This window comes from Pseudonaja textilis, chromosome 1, assembly GCF_049901715.1.
Source record: "Pseudonaja textilis isolate UNSWEBS1 chromosome 1, rPseTex1.2, whole genome shotgun sequence".
Lineage (NCBI taxonomy): Eukaryota > Metazoa > Chordata > Lepidosauria > Squamata > Elapidae > Pseudonaja > Pseudonaja textilis.
This window is the reverse complement of record NC_141990.1, coordinates 324191441-324207047: the sequence shown is the minus strand read 5'-3', so window position 1 is coordinate 324207047 and position 15607 is coordinate 324191441. Positions and strand designations below refer to the sequence as shown.

The 15607-nt window shown below is 45.0% G+C and overlaps 1 long non-coding RNA gene across 1 annotated transcript in view; it reads right to left on the bottom strand.

Annotated features, from left to right (window-relative positions):
- Positions 1–453: 453 nt before the first annotated feature.
- LOC148128384 (uncharacterized) overlaps positions 454–15607 on the bottom strand; it is a 604018-nt gene continuing 588864 nt past the window's right edge. Inside the window, exon 3 of the long non-coding RNA XR_015741308.1 lies at positions 454–504. This is a non-coding gene — a long non-coding RNA (uncharacterized LOC148128384). The remainder of the gene's footprint in view (positions 505–15607) is intronic.

The following is a 15607-nucleotide window of genomic DNA, read 5'->3' as shown; positions in this document are numbered from 1 at the left end:
ATCCTTTTATGTCCTGAAGGGTCATGTCTTAATCCCATCATCCTGGAGCTGAAGTTTTTTGTTTTGTAGATAGGACGGCCCAGTCTTTCTTAATGGGCACAAATATCTGCTGGGAGCAGGGAGCTGGGCTCTGAGTTTCTGTCTCCCTTAAGATTTTTTGTTTCTCTTTTGAGGAAAATATTTTATCCTGCCTTTTTAAAAAATATTTCTCAAAACATTTCATTCTTCTAGAAGCGGGGTGGCTTCCCACATTGGCAAGGGGAACCATTTTGGGAGAAACCTTCTTATAACTGAACAGGCTGGGGTAAAACGTGGCAATAACCAATAACAGATAATCAGAGTTGGAAGGGACCTTGTAGGTCATCTAGTCCAACCCCCTGCCCAAGCAGGAGACCCTACACCATTTCTGACCAATGGCAGCCCAATCTTTTCTTGAAAGTCTCAAGTGATGAAGCTCCCACAACTTCCAAGGGCAACTTCTGTTCCTTCGGTTGATTGCTTTCACTGTAAGAAAGTTTCTCCTTATTTCCAGATTCAATCTTTCCTTGTTCAGTTTCCATCCATTATTCCTTGCCTGGCCTTTGGGTGCTTTGAAAAACAGCTTGACCCCTTCCTCTCTGTGGCAGCCCCTCAAATATTGGAAGGCTGCTATCCTGTCTCCCCTGGTCCTTCTCTTCACTAGACTAGCCAGGCCCAGTTCCTACAACCATTCATTGTATGTTTTAGCTTCCAGTCGCCTCATCATCCTGGTTGCTCTTCTCTGTACTTTTCTAGAGTCTCAACATCTTTTTTACAGTGTGGTGAACAAAACTGGGTGCAGTACTCTAGTCTAGGTATGGTCTTACTATGGCTTTATAGAGTGGTACTAGTACCTCACTTGATCAATCATTTCCTCACACCTCAAAGTAGTCTTCAACTTTAAACAACTTGTTTAATGACTGTTCAAAGTTACCTCACAGAAAAAAAAACACCAATTTATGACTGTTTTTCATAGTTGTAGCTTCTGCATGGTCACATGATCAAAATTCAGGCGCTTGGCAACTGGCATGTACTTATGACACTTGCACTGTCCCCGGGGTCATATGGTCACCATTTGTAACCTTCCCAGACGGCTTCCAAGAAGCAAATTCAATGGGGGAAGATGGATTCACTTAATGACCACATGAGTGATACATGTGGCAGAAAGGTTGTAAAATGGGACAAAGCTCACTTCACCACGGTCTTGCTTAACAGTGAAAATGTTGGGCTCAGTTGTGGTCATAAGTCTGAGGACTACCTGTGATCTGTTCTGTTGGAAACAGAGGTCTCTTTTGCATAGGAAGATCTAAAAGTACAGCGCGAGGCAAATGCTGGGGAGCGGGACTGGCTGATTCCCAAGAGAGAAGAATTTCCGCTGAGTGAATACTTACTGTGAGTCCTGATAAACAGAGCAGCATGGGATTTGGCAATTCTATTTGAAATTATCTTTTCGTCGCCAGTTGTGGGTAATGCACACAGGGTGTATGTGTATTCAGAATAGAGTAGAGTAGAGTAGAGTAGAGTAGAGTAGAGTAGAGTAGAGTAGAGTAGAGTAGAATAGGCAGATAGTTGATATAGATACAGATGTAACTATAGACACAGATTAGATATATAGATATAGATGTAAATAAAGATAGATATAGATAGATATAGATATAGATGATATAGAACAGTGGCCCCCAACCATTTTTGTGCCACAGCCTGGTACCAGCATCCCAAAATAATCCACGGCCTCGTACCGGCATCAGCACACATGACCAAGGCAAGGCGAGCCGAGCGACCGGCCAGCCAGCCGTCCCCCGCTTCTCCCCGCCACCTTCAACTCCTCCTTTGTAGCTTTTTTGTGCTTTTTTGTGCTTTCTTGATCTCCTCCGCCATCAGGACGGCTCTTCGTTTGAAGCCGCTCCCCCACACTTCGATGAAACTAAGGCGCAAGGATTCCTTCTCAGCACCCAAATGCCGCTTTCCAACCAGAAAAGCTCACCCGGAAGCACTTTCTTGTTGAAACAAGATGGCGGTGCCCAGCAAACCGGTGACCCAGTAGAAAATGATCCACGGACCGGTACCGGTCCGGGGCCCGGTGGTTGGGGACCACTGATATAGAATAGAGACAGAGTTGGGGGAAAAAACCCTATATCATTTCAGGTAAATAGTTGTCCAATGATTTATGACCATTTTCCGCATAGCATAGCATAGCAGAGCAGAGCAGAGCAGAACAGAACAGAACAGAACAGAACAGAACAGAACAGAACAGAACAGAACAGAACAGATGGAATAGAATAGAACAGAGCAGAGCAGACCTGAATAGAATGGAATAGAGCTGGAAGGGGCCTTGGAAGTCTTCTAGTCCAGCTCCCTGCTCAAGCAAGAGATCCTATACTCATGATGGCGAACCTATGGCACGTGAGCCATTTGTGCCAGCACGCGAGCCGCAGGCAAACTTACCTCACTGCGCATGCGCGCACCTCCCAGCTGATTTTCGGCCTGTTTGAGGCCTTTTTTTGGTTTCCCAGAGGCTTGAGGAAAGCCTTTGCAGGCTGAAAGATAGGCCCATTTAATCACTTCCTCTATTTCCGGAAATACCGGAAGTGATGAAACAGACCTATTTTTTAGCCTGCAAAGGCTTTCTTCAAACCTCTGGGAGGCCAAAAAAAGGCCTCAAACAGGCTGAAAATCAGCTGAGAGGCGCAGTGCAGGTAAGGGCAGTGTGTGTGTGTGTGTGTGTGTGCATACATGCGCAGGGGGCATGGGGGGTGCACACATTGCCTTCTGGGTGTTGGCACGCAAGCGCATGCACAATTTTTGGCACAGGAGCCCAAAAAGGTTAGCTACCACTGTCCTATACCATTTCAGACAAGGGAGCTGTCCAATCTCTTCTTAAAAACTTCCAGTGTTGAAGCATTTACAACTTCTGGAGGCAAGTTGTTCCACTGACTGATTGTTCTGTCAGAAATTTCTCCTTAGTTCTAGGTTGCTTCTCTCCTTGATTAGTTTCCATCCGTTGCTTCTTTTCCTGCCTTCAGGTGCTTTGGAGAATAGCTTGACTCCCTCTTCTTTGGGGCAGCCCCTGAGATACTGGAACACTGCTATCATGTCACCCCTGGTCCTTCTTTTCATTAAACTCATAAAGATAGGCAAGGTATTATCAATTTTGATGTTCACATTTCTTTTCTTTTTTTTTGCTGCCTTTGAGTCATCAAAAAAGTATTTTTTGTTTAAAAAAGTTGCATTTGTATGTATTTTGGGCACACTTCTCCACACATGCCTTTTGATTGCTTTTTTGCCTAATCTAAACGGCTTTCACAAATAAATTTCCCTAATGCATTGTACTTCTGTTATGCATTATTTTCATGAATATATGCATTTATGTGCAGCCTGGTCCCTAAAGTACATTTCTCAAGTTATAATTGACGAACGGATTAGCAAAATTTAGAAAAACGCAAAGTTTTCTTCGTAGTTCACTGCTGGCCCAGTGCAGATGGGCTTTTAATTGGGTGTGTGGACTTCATTTCCCAGAATTCTTAGCAATGACCCTGGAAGTTGACACATATAAATCTAAAGGATGACCAATGTAAGATAAAGAGTCTTACGTGTCAAAAAAAAGTTCCTATACTTTTCTGGCTAAGAGGGAAGGGCTGCAATTGCTATCTTCTCTATCATTGGTGCCACACAAAAACATGGTTGAATGGTGTCATTTGTGATGTGGTCAAGAAGGGAGATGCCTGATATCCGGGGCTGGGCTGCTGAGGGTGCGCAGGGGTTCGGGGGAGCCCCCTAGCTAAGATTCTGTCCAGTTTGGAGAACCCCCCCAAAAAATCCCATACCTGGCTGGTCTCAACCCGCCCACCCCTCCCCTCCCAAGAGTCCCCAAGTGGCCTGTTTTGGATGCAGGGCAAGCGTGGATGCTCAGGGAGAGCAAAAGACAGGCCTCTTGGAAGTTCGCGAAGGCCGGAAATGGGCCTGTTTCCGGCTTCCAGAGAGTCTCCGGAGCCCAAGGAGGCTGTTTTTGCCCTCATGGAGGCTTGAGGAAAGCCTCTGGAGCCCGGGGAGGGCAAAAAAGCCCCCCCCCCACCGTGGTGCAGGAGGCCGACTAGGCCCCGCCCACCCAGCCGCCAGGCAGAGAATCCTTTGCTAAAACTTTTGAAGCCCATCCCTGCTGATATCCACCGGAGGATTCGCATTTCGCATGGCATGGAGAGTGCTTTCGGTCCCTGTTGTTTCTGCCCAGCGCTCAGTGCCATGCAGCGCAACGGGGCAGGTGGTTGTCTTGTAAATCTTAGATTTAGAACGGGTTGCCCTTCATCTGTCACATAACCGCAGTGAGTTCTCATCAACGCATCCTGGCTGCATTCACCCTTGCTCGCACCTCGCCATTGATGTCGCCACGGCCTTGGAGGTGGGATCGCAGACACCGAAAAATGTCCACCTTCTTCAGTTTTAACAGATAATTAGAGTTGGAAGGGACCTTGTAGGTCATCTAGTCCAACCCCCCCCGCCCAAGCAGGAGACCCTACACCATTTCTGACAAATGGCAGTCCAGTCTCTTCTTGAAAGTCTCAAGCGATGGTGCTCCCACAACTTCTGAGGGCAACTTCTGTTCCATGGGTTGATTGTTCCTTGTCTGGCCTCTGGATGCTTTAGGAGGACATCATCTCCTCCCCATCCCCCAAACACTCCCCACCCCGGGAACATTTAGTTAGTGAGTTAGTTTTGGAAAACTGCTCCGGTTCATCTCAGTCTGGACGATCCATTGAAGGAAGATGGTGTGAAGACTTCGCTTTATGCTGGTCCATCATCCCCTCAGCTTTCAGGACAAGCTTTAAGATCTTCCCTCCGCTGTGCAAAGAGTTTAATCCTGCCTTTCTTCGCCGGCTAATCCCTAAATTTTAATCACTTAAGGATCATCTTCAAATGACGGGCCACCTTTCTGCCGCGTCAAAGGAATCCTAAAAAGGGTCAGACGCATCTTTTCTGAGGAGGTTTTGTGGCCCCGCAAACAAACTAGAGTTGTTGTGGGTTTTTTTAACTCGTCTGTGATTCAGTGAGGAGAAGGACAAGACAATTGTTCACTTTGTCCCACGTCCAGGGTGAGAGGTTAAAAATCCTTCCCACAGTGGTTCTTGCCGCACTCCTCTCGTTAAACGTTGAGCCGGCAAGCGAATCCCCACGATTAATGTCAGTGAGAATCCCCCCACCCCATCGGTGGTCTTCAGCAGGTTCTGACCAGTTCTGGAGAACCGGTAGTGGACATTTTGAGTAGTTCAGAGAACCAGCAAATACCACCTCTGACTGGAGATTTTACAGTCTCCTTCCCTTGCCACGCCCACCAAGCCACGCCCACAGAACCAGTAGTTTAAAAAAAGATTGAATCCCGCTACCGAGAAAAGACAAAGAAAAAAGAAGGAAAAATTGGAAGAGAGCCAGGAAGGTAAAATAAGGAAAGAAGAAGAAAGAAAATTGAAGAGGGAAGGATAAGGAAGGAAGGAAGGAAGGAAGGAAGGAAGGAAGGAAGGAAGGTTATAATGTGAAGGAGGGTCTCAGGCAGTGGTGGTATTCAGCAGGTTCTGACAGGTTCTGGAGAACCGGTAGCGGACATTTTGAGTAGTTCGGACAACCGGCAAATCCCAACTCTGCCTGGCCCCGCCCCCATCTATTCTCTGCCTCCCATTGAGTCCCAGCTGATTGGCCGGGTCTTCTTTGGTTGCCCTGCACAGGAGAACAGAGCTGGAAAGCAGGTTAGTGGGGTGGAAAGGGAATGGGGATTTTGCAGTATCCTTCCCCTGCCACGCCCACCAAGCCACACCCACAGAACAGGGAGTAAAAAGGTTTGAATCCCCCCACTCCCCCACAACAAAAAGATATTAAATGGGTGGCCACAAATGTACAGGTAGTCCTTGACTTACAACAGTTCCTTTAGTGACCAAAGTTACAACGGGACTGAAAAAAGTGACCGATGACCGTTTTTCACTTTTATGACCTCTGTGGTCTCCCCAGGGTCCCATGATTTACATTCAGATGCTTGACAGCTGACTCACATTTATGACGGTTGCAGTGTCCCCTTTTTGCGACCTTCCGATGAGCAAAGTCAGATTCACTTAACAACTGTGTGACTAATTTATCAGCGGCAGAGATTCCCTTAACAAACATGGGAAGAAAAATCTTAAAATGGGGGGGAAAACTCACTTAAGAAATGTCTCACCTAGCAACATAAATTCTGGGCTCTGTTGTGGTCGGAAGTCGAGGACTATCTGCATAATTATGGCCAGCAGCCTGACCTTTGAAATTGTCCTTGGTGTCCTCTGAGCTTGGTTTTTTTTCTTGCAGATGTTTCCTTATCCAAACTATGTCAGAGTATATTCATGAACTGGAATAGAGCAGTGGTCACTAACTGGTGGACCGTGGCCCACTGGTGGCCGTGAGAAAATTTTGGTGGGCCACAGAGAAATCTCACCCCCAGAGCACACCCCCCCAAAGCAATTAATCCAGGCTGCGCAGAAACACAAGGCTGCGCCGCCCACATGGCCCGTGGGAACCCTCCCCACACGTTCGCTCCTTACCCAGCAAACTTGCCTGCTAAGTTGCTATTTTTCCTTTTTTTTTTTTTTGACCATCAGCTGTTCTGCTCTGCGGGGAGATTTAGATTAGCTAGGAAGCAGGAAATGGTTGGATTTCTTGCTTTCTAGCTAGTCTTTAGATCTTCAGCTCTGCTTTTAAGCACAGCCGAACCTCCCTTAGGACTGAAGGCTCTATTATTCAGTGCAGACTCATGGCAAGCAAATTTGAGAGACTGAGCTAGTCTGATGGCAGATAGATAGATCACTGAATGATTCTGTGAGCATCTCAATCTGCCTGCGTGCTTTGCCTGATTTGGGGTAAAAGTTGCTCTTTTTTTAAATAGAAAATTCAATATTTACATATATGGTGTGTTGTGAGTTAATAAATTTTATGAGTTTGCTTGCAAGCAAATTTTATGTGACAGACTGAGCTAGCTGATGGCAGATAGATAGATCTCTGAATGAATCTGTGATTCTGTGAGCAACTCTATCTTCCTGCCTGCTTTGCCTGATTTTGAGTAAAAGTTGCTCTTTTTTAAATAATATTTACATACAAGCCACGCCCAGCCAGTCACATGACCACCAGGCCACACCCACAAATTAGGCCACACCCACAGCACCAGTTAGTGGTCCCTGGGATTTAAAATTATGAGTTTGGTGGTCCCGGAGGTACAAAAGGTTGGCGACCCCCGGAATAGAGCATGGTAACAAGGTCAGCCAATGAATAGGCATAGCAACTAAGTCAGCCAATGAGGACTGTTTGGAAACTGAAACTAGAAGTAGCTTAGGCATGGCTCTAGATGAAACTCTGCAGCTATGTTGAGCTCTGAGTCTGTCTATTGAAAATGAAACTGCTTCTCTCCTCTGCTGTGTATTATGCTTGCCTGCTGCACTAAAGTGAAACTGAGCTGCTGAAGTTGCTGCTGAAGCTCTGAACTTATAACATGTTTTCTGCTGTTTGAGTTTGCTCCGTGTTGGAGAAATCTACAACTGGTTTGTTAAACGAAGCATCAGCCATCTGCATTTATTTTTCTGGCGCTGAATTAACGCTGCAAAGCTCTGAATAAACTAGGTAACTTCCCCAATGTTCAGAGAGTACCAAGGACCCCTCATTTCAACCCTGAGCTAGAAATATTTCAGTCTCAACTTACGACCACAACTGAGCCTAACATTTCCGTTGCTAAGTGAGGGACAGGTGCTAACCGAGTTTTGCACCATTTTACAACCTTACTAGTTACAGCTGTTAAGTGAATCCCTGCAGCTGTTAAGTTGTTAACCACAAGTACATTTTATGGCACATGACCTCCTCAAACCTTTTGTTTGGCAAGAGAAAGTTACAGATAGTCCTCGACCTACGACCACAATTGGGACCAGGAATTTTTGTTGCTAGCAAGGTTGTTAAGTTGAGTCACGCCCGATTTTTTTACAAACTTAACTATTGGGTTACTAACTTTCCCGCTGCAGTGATTCATTTAACAACCGTGGCAAGCAAGGTCATAAAATGGGGCAAAATTTACCGAACAAATGTTTCAGTTAGCAACTGAAACTCAATTGTAGTCGTAAGTCAAGGATTACCTGTATCCTGCTTGAGCAAGGGGGGGTTGGACTAGAGGACCTCCAAGGTCCCTTTTCCAACTCTGTTATTCTGTCAAGTCTGCCTAATCCTGATCTAAATCAGGTAGAAAGAATTTGTAGCTTCCTTTTTCCTGCTCTGGAGATAGTGATTTACGTAGGAAAAGAGAGCGAGAAAAAGAGTGAAAGAGAGAAAGCAAGAAATAGAAGATGATCAAGTGGCAAACATGGACAATTTTAACCATGTCTTCCTCTCTCTTCGAGTTCCCCATGGATTTCTCCCTGGGTCAACTTTTGTCAGCCGAACAGATCAGTTCCCTGCTTTTAAATCTGAGAAATTAATATTATTTGTCCCTCCCCCCCTCCCGCTACACTCCCCAGACTTGGTCTGTGGGTGATTCTACGCCCCCCCCCACCCACTGAGGATTAATTCTGCCCTCTACTTGGCATGTAAGTGGCCCTCATTAAAAAGAAAAGAAAAGAAGAGCCGGAAAAAACAAAGTGAAATTACTACATGTGGTCAAACTTCGGAGCCTCTGATCAGCTGTATTATGCTACCTTAATGAACGTCCCATTATTTCCCTTCTGCTAATTAGGCTGACATCTCGGCATTCCAGCGCTGGAAATTAACACCGGTTGTGCATGGGCACACAAATGGAAAAAGGGAGCGTGGTGGGAGGGAGGTATTGAAAATACGGCTTTGCCCTTTTTCTTCTCTCTCTCTCTTTCTTCTCCCTCCCTCCCTCTCTCTTTCTCTTTCTTTCTCCCCCTTTCTCCTTCCCCCTTTCTCTTTCTTTCTCTTTCTCTCTCTCTCTTCTTCCCTCTCCCTCCTTCCCTCCCTCCCTCCCTCCCTCTCTCTCTCTCTTTCTCTCTCCCCCTCGCCTTTCCTTCCATAGAGGAAGTGTTGGTTGACAAAAAGCTGCTCAGAGCAACTGGAGGCAATTCCTCCTTCTCTCTTTCTCTCTTTCTCCCTCCCTCCCTCCCATCTGTCTGTCTCTTTCTCTCCCTTTCTCCCTCCCTCTCCTCCCTCTCCCTCCCTCTCTCTCTGTCTCTCTTTCTCTTCCTTTCTCCTTCCCTCTTCCTCTCCCTCTCTCCCTCCTCCTTTCTCTCCCTCCCTCTCATCTGTCTGTCTCTTTCTCTCCCTTTCTCCTTCCCCTCCCTTCCCTCTCTCCCTCCTCCTTCTCTCTTTCTCTCCCCCTCTCCCTCCGCTCTTCTCCCTTTCCCTCTCATCTGTCTGTCTCTTTCTCTCCCTTTCTCCCTCCCCTCCCCTCCCTCCCTTCCCCTTTCTCTCCCTCCCTCCCTCTCTTTTTCTCTCTCCCTCCCCCTCTCCCTCCTCTCTCTCTTTCTCCCTCCCTCCCTGTGTCTCTCTTTCTCTCCTTTCCCTTCCCTCCCTCTCTCTCCCTACCCTTCTCCCCCCTCCCTCCCTCTTTCTCTCTCTCCCTACCCCCTCCCTCCCTCTCTCTTTCTCTCTCTCTTTCTCTCTCTCTCTCTCTCTTCCTCCCTCTCTCTCCCACTTTCTCTCCCTCTCTCCCTCCCCCCTTTCTCTTTCTTTCTCTTTTTTCTCTCTCCCTTCCTCCCTCTCCCTCCCTCCCTCTCTCTCTCTTTCTCCCCGCCCCACTTTCCTTCTGTAGAGAAAGTGTTGGTTGACAAAGAGCTGCTCAGAGACCGACTGGAGGCAATTCCAAGACAATCCTTTCCCCTAATCACTCGGATTTAATTCCCCTACCACACCCCTTTGGGGAGCTGTGACACAATAAGAGGCTTGTAGGTGCTTCATGAGGACTATTAACATTCCTTAAGCATCATTAAGAAAAAGACAAAAGAGAGCAGGGAATCCAGGACTCAATAGAACCAAAACACCCGGCTGCAATTTCTCAAGATTTCCATAAGATTTCCATCACGGGATGGTTTTTTCCGCTTTGGGGGGGGAGTTGCTTACATGGGAAACGCTTCTAGAATAGAATAGAATATTCTTTATTCTTTATCGGCCAAGAGTGATTGGACACACAAGGAATTTGTCTCCGGTGCATTAGCTCTCAGTGTACATACAAAGGACAGAGTAATATAATTCTAAGAGACCAACAGGAGAAGGTAATAGGAAAGATGACAAGGATCACAATACTATAGCCATACAACATGGGTAAATATGTTGTGGGAATTAAGTGTTTAGCAGAGTGAGAGCATGAGGGAAAAACGAATTATTTTTTTTGTCTAATTGTCTAATTCACATACATAACTTTCTTTCTCCCCTTCTTTGCTTCCCACTTTCTTTTCTTTTTTTCTCTCCTCCTTCCTCCCTCTCTCCTCCTCCTCACCTCTCTTCTTTCTTTCTTTCTTTCTTTCTTTCTTTCTTTCTTTCTTTCTTTCTTTCTTTCTTTCTTTCTTTCTTTCTTTCTTTCTTTCTCTCTCTTTCTTTCCTTTCCTTTCCTTTCCTTTCCTTTCCTTTTCTGGATTTGGTTGAAACTAGGCAGGAATTTAATGACCAAACAAGTTTGATTACTATAGTACATTTAAAAAAAAAAAATTCAAAAGAGAACAAAAGGGAACATTTTTAAAAGCTGATTTTACTACCTTTTTTGCAAGGGTTGTTCAATGAACCCATTGTCCACAATGGGTGTTTTTTGTTTTGCCAGAAGCTGTAAGTAAATACTGGTTTCTGGGCCCCAAACATCAATGAATTGTGGTCATGTGACCCTGGGGCACTGCAAATGGCTGTCAAGGCAGGCTGGCTGCCAAGCGCCCAAATTGCAGTCATGTGACCGACATGGGGGAGAGGACATTAGAACTTCAAATCCAGGTTGTACCCTGGGGAAGATCCATCATGGCTAGGGACACTACGTGGTTGTAAATCGAGGAAAACCTGTCCTGCTATTTTCAGAAGAGTAGAGAAGTTTGCCAGACCAATTCTCGAATAAAGCTCGTCTGCCTGGAACCCGTGCTATATATCGGACATTAATACGATCAGAGGTATTTCTCGAGACGAGTACTCCACTCCTCCACTCACAATAGATTTCCCTCTGCCTCCAGGCTTGAAATTTTGGGCCTGGACAATCTGGAACTGTGCCGCCTGCAGTCCGATCTAAGCATAGTATACAAAATTGTCTGCTACAACGTCTTGCCTGTCAACGACTTCTTCAGCCTCAATCACAATCATACATGGGAAAACAACCGATACAAACTCAAGGTAAACTCCCCAAGACTCGATTGCAGAAAATACGACTTCAGCCACAGAGTGGTCAACGCCTGGAACACCCTACCTGACTTTGTTGTTATAGCCTCAACCCCTCAACAGCTTCAACCTCAAACTGTCTACTGTGGACCTCACCCCAGAGGTGGTATTCAGCAGGTTCTGACCAGTTCTGGAGAACTGGTAGCTGGTAGTAGTTCTGGAGAACTACTTTGAGTAGTTCAGAGAACCGGCAAATCCCATGTCTGACTCACCCTGCCCCCATCTATTCTCTGCCTCCCACTGATCAGCTGGGTCTTCTTTTGTTGCCCTGCACAGGAGAACAGAGCTGGAAAGCAGGTTAGTGGGGTGGGGAGGGAATGGGATTTTGCAGTAACCTTCCTCTGCCATGCCCACCAAGCCACGCCCTCTGAACCAGGAGTAAAAAATTTTGAATCCCACCACTGCCTCACCCCATTCCTAAGAGGTCCTTAAAGGGGGCACGCATAAGCACACCAGCATGCCTACCGTTCCTGTCTTACTGTCCCCATTTACCTGTATTTACTTCCTTCATTCTTGTTTATGTTCATACTTATACTTGTTATCTTGTACATGTTTGACAAACAAACAAAATAAAAAAGTAAAAAGTTGCGTTAGTAATGAATCCGCACAAAATCTGATCTGTGCCAACCTGTTGTCTCCCTGCAGATGCCCAAAGTTATATCGGTCCAGTATCAAGAGGCCAAAAATGGTCTCTGAGGGAAGTGACCAGTGATCAGGATCCCAGAGATTGGTGCCCAAAGCAGCCAATAGCAGTTGAGCAACACTCAGCTGCCATCCCAAATGGACAATTTTGCATTCGGCAAAGCTTGTGATGGGGAAAGTTGGAAAACGCCCTTTTAGCATCAGATTCACTAAACCAGAAGGCCTCCAACTAAGTCCCTTCCAACTCCGTTATTCTGTTAAACAGAAAGCTAGGCAACTTTAGCAACAGGCTGGGAATAAGAGGAAGACGGCATCTTTTACCTGCAGCTAAGTAGAAGTTAGCTGGCTAAGTTTGTGAGAAAAAGTTATTCCAGGCTGGGAATAAGACCAAAACGGACAAAGATGGAATCGTCTACCTGCAGCTAGGTAGACATTAGCTGGCTAACTTTTTCTTAGAAAAAGTTAGGCTACCTAACTTCAGGTAGAAAGAGACATGGAAGATCCCAAAGCTGTTCTTGGAAGCGGCTGCAGTTCTGCAAAGATGTAAATTTCCCACAAGGCATCAAATGAGGCTGCGGCAAGTGGCGTGGTGCGTAATTAAATGCCAGCCTGCCCAGCTAACTTTGGTTTTTGTTTTTAATTGCAATTGGGAAGGAAAACAGCTGCAGGTATTTCAGTTTCTTGCCATCCGTTGGCAGGGATCCTAAATTATGATTCTTTGGGTACCAAGTAATCTCTCTCTATTTTTCTTAACTTTTCTGATATACTTTTGAATCTTTTGAAGTCGGTTGATGTCGGACAGTTCTCTGTAAATAGTCCTTGACAGCCATTCAGTTTAGCGACTGTTCAAACCACAGTGATGAAAAGTGACTTAAAACCAGTCCTCAAACTTACGACCGTCATACCGCCCCCACCCCACCCCATTGTCAAGTCATCAAAATTTGGGACCTTGGCAACCAGTATGTATTTGTGATAGTTAACAGATAATCAGAGTTGGAAAGGACCTTATAGGTCATCTACTCCAACTCCCCCCCAAGCAGGAGACACCATTTCTGACAGGTGGGAGTCCAATCTCTTCTTGAAAGTCTCAAGTGATGAAGCTCCCACAACTTCTGAGGGCAACTTCTGTTCCATGGGTTGATTGTTCTCACTGTCAGAAAGTTTCTCCTTATTTCCAGGTTGAATCTCTCCTTGTTCAGTTTTCATCCATTATTCCTTGTCTGGCCTTCAGGTGCCTTGGAAAATAGCTGGACCCACTCCTCTTTGTGGCAGCCCCTCAAATATTGGAAGTCTGCTATCCTGTCTCCCCTGGTCCTTCTCTTCACTAGACTAGCCAGGCCCAGTCCCTGCAACTGTTCTTCATATGTTTTAGTCTCCAGTCCCCTAATCATCCTGGTTGCTCTTCTCTGCATTTTTTCTAGAGTCTCAACATCTTTTTTATAGTGGGGTGACCAAAACTGGATCCAGGATTCTAGGTGTGGTCTTATAAGGCTTTATAGAGTGGTATTAGTACCTCCCTTGATCTTGGCTGTATCCCTCTGTTAATGCAATTTAGGATTGCATTAGCTTTTTTGGCTGCTGCTGCACACGGCTGGCTCATATTTAGCTGGTTGTCCACTAAGACACCAAGATCCCTTTCACAGTTACTGCTATTGAGCCTGGTTTCACCCAGTCTATATGTGCACTTTTGGTTTTTCTTGCCTAAGTGTTGCAGGATCCCAGGATCATGCAATAACTGTTTATGAGACTCTTAGCCCACTTTCAACAGGCAAAATCAATGGGGAAATGATTCGCTTAGTGACCATATGACTTACTTAACAGCTTCTGTGATTCACTTAACAACTGTGGCAAAAAGCTTGCAAAATTGGGTGCCATTCAGTTCACAATGGCATGATTCCTTTAACAGCTGCAGTGATTGCACTTAACAAGGATGGCAAAAAAGGTAATAAAATTGGCTTGGCTCACTTGACAATGGCCTTGCTCAGCTATAGACATTCTGGTCCCAATTTTGGTCTTAAATTGAGGACTTTGGAACCTTCCCGGATTGTGGCTTTTAATGCATTTATTGCTTCTTGTCAAACATCCAAGAAGTATAATTGAAGAGAAAGAAGGGGAAAAAGTCTTAATAAGTAAAAGAAGTATATATATTCTAACATTTAGCATGTTTCATTTTTTTTCTTTTTCCTCTATTCTTCAGTCATCATTTGTGAGAATAATGTAGTGCTTGACTTACAATTATTCATTTAGTGATGTTCAAAGTTACAAATGGCATCGAAAAAAGGGACTTAGAGCCATTTTTCATACTTATTACCACTGCAGCATCCCCATGGTCATGTGATCATATTTCAGGCATTTGGCAACTGACTCGTATTTATGACGGTTGCAAAATTTCATGGATATGTGATCCCCTTTTGTGACCTTCTGAGAAACAAAGGCAGTGGGGAAGCCAGATTCACCCAACAATCGTGTTCCTAAATTAACAACTGCAGTGATTCACTTAACAACCTGGGCAAGTAAAGTCATAAAATAGGACAAAACTCACTAACAACAATCTCTACCTAGCAATTTTGAGCTCAGTTGAGGTTGCAAATTGGGGAGTAGCCGTAGTTATTTATTTCTGTGAAAGTGCTTTTAAAACCTAACATCAATTTCTCCTGTCTTTTCAACTTTGTTTTTCTTAAATTGAAATTACTCCTGGTTTTAGTTTGCTGGCAGGAATAGGACATTAATCAGAAAGGAAAAGTACCACAGGAACAGAAAGCTTTGCTAGCAGCGTCTGCTATTGTGCCTTGTTCTTTTGCTCAAAAAGAATTTCCCCCTCTAATACTATATTTTAGGGAACATTGTTACACAAAGCTGAAGAAATTAAGGAACAAGAACAAATGCAAAATTTTCACCTTCCTGCCAATCCCCCTCTCAAACAGTCAACATTTGCTGGAACAAATGAAATATACAAAATGTTGTTAGGATTACAGTTTAAGTTGGCTGCATGAATTTGTTTTTTTTTTAAAGAGAGATCTATTATTTCAAATCATGTGCCAGATTTAAAAACTCCGGCTTTTTAAAAAGGGGATTTGGAAGCAATGGTTACCACTGCGTAAAGGCCTTAATTCTATCAGCGGGAAAAGACTTTTATTTGAGAAGCCTTTTTTTAAAAAAACGGGAAGTTGTACTTAGTGTGTTTAATTGTACTTAATGTGTCAATTAACGTGTCAATTAAGTTGTACTTATTGTATCAGCCACTTGTCTGAAATGGTATGGGGTCTCCTGCTTGAGCAGGGGGTTGGACTAGAAGACCTCCAAGGTCCCTCTTCCAGCTCTATTCTGAATTGAATTGTTTACGGCAGTGTCAGTAGTTGAGCATCGGGTTCAAGAATCACAACATTCGCCCAACTTCTAATTGTTTGTAAAAATGGCTGGCTGCAGGACGTGCCCCCATCCTCCTTCATCTCATTCTGCTATAATCGGTTAAATCAGGGGGGTCACTAACCCTGAGTGGACCTCAGGGACCACTAAATTCATAATTTTAAATCCTGTGGACCACTAATATCATCTGCCTTAATGATCGGCTGGGTGGGTGTGGCTAGGGGGT